We start from the raw sequence: 2,500 nt of genomic DNA, 5'->3' as shown, positions 1-2,500 counted from the left end.
TTTAGTCCTCTTTTACTTCTTAACTCAAGTAAATTCATTGATAAGTTGAAAAAATTAAATGTAAAATGTAATAGAAAAGAATGTTTTGGCTGTGTAAAATTACCTACAGCACCTGGTATTCCCAGGTGGTCTCCCAACCAAGTACAAAAGAGTCCCAAAACTGCATAGCTTCCAAGATCAGATGAGATTGGGCATGTCCAGTGTGGTTTGGCTGTAGGTGCTCAAAAGCATTAAATTTAGACCTCTATTACTTCTTAACTCAAGGAAATTCATTGATAAGTTGAAAAAATTAAATGTAAAATTTAATAGAAAAGAATGTTATAGCAGTATAAAATTACCTACAGCACCTGGTATTCCCAGGTGGTCTCCCATTCAAGTACTAACCACGCCCAACACTGCATAACTTCGAAGATCAGACGAGATTGGGCATATCCAGTGTGGTTTGGCTATAGGCGCTCAAAAACATTAACTTAAGACCTCTTTTACTTCTTAACTAAAGTAAATTCATTGATAAGTTGAAAAAATGTAATGTAAAATGTAATAGAAAGAATGTTATGGCTATATAAAATTACCTACAGCACCTGGTATTCCCAGGTGGTCTCCCATCCAAGTACTAACCAGGCCCAACACTGCATAGCTTCCAAGATCAGACGAGATTGGGCATGTCCAGTGTGGTTTGGCTGGTGGTGCTCAAAAGCGTTAACTTTAGACCTCTATTACTTCTTAACAAGTAAATTCATTGATAAGTAGAAAAAATTAAATGTAAAATATAATAGAAAAGACTGTTATGGCAGTATAAAATTACCTACAGCACCTGGGATTCCTAGGTGGTCTCCCATCCAAGTACTAACCAGGCCCAACACTGCATAGCTTCCAAGATCAGACGAGATTGGGCATGTCCAGTGTGGATTGGCTGTAGGTGCTCAAAAGCATTAACTTTAGACCTCTATTACTTCTTAACTCAAGGAAATTCATTGATAAGTTGAAAAAATTTAATGTAAAATGTAATAGAAAAGAATGTTATGGCAGTATAAAATTAACTACTGCACCTGGTATTCCCAGGTGGTCTCCCATCCAAGTACTAACCAGGCCCAACACTGCATAGCTCCCAAGAATCAGACGAGATTGGGCATGTCCAGTGTGGTTTGACTGTAGGTGCTCAAAAGCATTAACTTTAGACCTCTATTACTTCTTAACTCAAGTAAATTCATTGATAAGTTGAAAAAATTAAATGTATAATGTAATAGAAAAGAATGTTATGGCAGTATAAAATTACCTACAGCACCTGGTATCCCCAGGTGGTCTCCCATCCAAGTACTAACCAGGCCCAACACTGCATAGCTTCCAAGATCAGACGAGATTGGGCATGTCTAGTGTGGTTTGGCTGTAAGTGCTCAAAAACATTAACTTTAGACCTCTTTTACTTCTTAAATCAAGTAAATTCATTGATAAGTTGAAACAATGTAATGTAAAATGTAATAGAAAAGAATGTATTGGCTGTCTAAAATTACATACAGCACCTGGTATTCCAAGGTGGTCTCCCATCCAAGTACAAACCAGGCCCAACACTGCATAGCTTCCAAGATCAGATGAGATTGGGCATGTCCAGTGTGGTTTGGCTGTAGGTGCTCAAAAGCATTAACTTTAGACCTCTATTACTTCTTAACTCAAGTAAATTCATTGATAAGTTGAAAATTTAAATGTAAAATGTAATAGAAAAGACTGTTATGGCAGTATAAAATTACCTACTGCACCTGGTTGTCCCAGGAGGTCTCCCATCCAAGTACTGACCAGGCCCAACAATGCATAGCTACCAAGATCAGACGAGATTGGGCATGTCCTGTGTGGATTGGCTGTAGGTGCTCAAAAGCATTAACTTTAGACCTCTATTACTTCTTAACTCAAGGAAATTCATTGATAAGTTGAAAAAATTTAATGTAAAATGTAATAGAAAAGAATGTTATGGCAGTATAAAACTACCTACAGCACCTGGTATTCCCAGGTGGTCTCCCATCCAAGTACTAACCAGGCCCAACACTGCATAGCTTCCAAGATCAGACGAGATTGGGCATGTCCAGTGTGGTTTGGCTATAGGTGATCAAAAACATTAACTTTAGTCCTCTTTTACTTCTTAACTCAAGTAAATTCATTGATAAGTTGAAAAAATTAAATGTAAAATTTAATAGAAAAGAATGTTATAGCAGTATAAAATTACCTACAGCACCTGGTATTCCCAGGTGGTCTCCCATTCAAGTACTAACCACGCCCAACACTGCATAACTTCGAAGATCAGACGAGATTGGGCATGTCCAGTGTGGTTTGGCTATAGGCGCTCAAAAACATTAACTTAAGACCTCTTTTACTTCTTAACTAAAGTAAATTCATTGATAAGTTGAAAAAATGTAATGTAAAATGTAATAGAAAAGAATGTTATGGCTATATAAAATTACCTACAACACCTGGTATTCCCAGGTGGTCTCCCGTCCAAGTACTAACCAGG

General features: G+C 37.3%; 1 non-coding gene and 10 pseudogenes across 1 annotated transcript; all 11 read right to left on the bottom strand.

The window, feature by feature from the left end:
• Positions 1 to 100: 100 nt before the first annotated feature.
• On the bottom strand, positions 101 to 219 carry LOC148484098 (5S ribosomal RNA; annotated as a pseudogene).
• A 116-nt stretch (positions 220 to 335) lies between these two features.
• On the bottom strand, positions 336 to 454 carry LOC148484097 (5S ribosomal RNA; annotated as a pseudogene).
• A 115-nt stretch (positions 455 to 569) lies between these two features.
• Positions 570 to 688, bottom strand: LOC148484096 (5S ribosomal RNA; annotated as a pseudogene).
• A 114-nt stretch (positions 689 to 802) lies between these two features.
• LOC148484095 (5S ribosomal RNA) lies at positions 803 to 921 on the bottom strand (annotated as a pseudogene).
• Positions 922 to 1,037: 116 nt separating this feature from the next.
• Positions 1,038 to 1,157, bottom strand: LOC148484094 (5S ribosomal RNA; annotated as a pseudogene).
• Positions 1,158 to 1,273: 116 nt separating this feature from the next.
• Positions 1,274 to 1,392, bottom strand: LOC148484093 (5S ribosomal RNA; annotated as a pseudogene).
• Positions 1,393 to 1,508: 116 nt separating this feature from the next.
• Positions 1,509 to 1,627, bottom strand: LOC148484092 (5S ribosomal RNA; annotated as a pseudogene).
• A 115-nt stretch (positions 1,628 to 1,742) lies between these two features.
• Positions 1,743 to 1,861, bottom strand: LOC148484091 (5S ribosomal RNA; annotated as a pseudogene).
• Positions 1,862 to 1,977: 116 nt separating this feature from the next.
• LOC148484090 (5S ribosomal RNA) lies at positions 1,978 to 2,096 on the bottom strand. The gene has a single exon (XR_015870802.1). It is a non-coding gene; the product is annotated as a 5S ribosomal RNA (ribosomal RNA).
• Positions 2,097 to 2,212: 116 nt separating this feature from the next.
• Positions 2,213 to 2,331, bottom strand: LOC148484089 (5S ribosomal RNA; annotated as a pseudogene).
• Positions 2,332 to 2,447: 116 nt separating this feature from the next.
• LOC148484088 (5S ribosomal RNA) overlaps positions 2,448 to 2,500 on the bottom strand; it is a 119-nt pseudogene continuing 66 nt past the window's right edge.

Source organism: Taudactylus pleione, unplaced genomic scaffold (genome assembly GCF_031769625.1).
Source record: "Taudactylus pleione unplaced genomic scaffold, aTauple2 ptg000550l, whole genome shotgun sequence".
Taxonomy (NCBI): Eukaryota; Metazoa; Chordata; class Amphibia; order Anura; family Myobatrachidae; genus Taudactylus; species Taudactylus pleione.
Note: the sequence above shows the minus strand (reverse complement) of the source record. Positions and strands in the feature narration are given on the sequence as shown.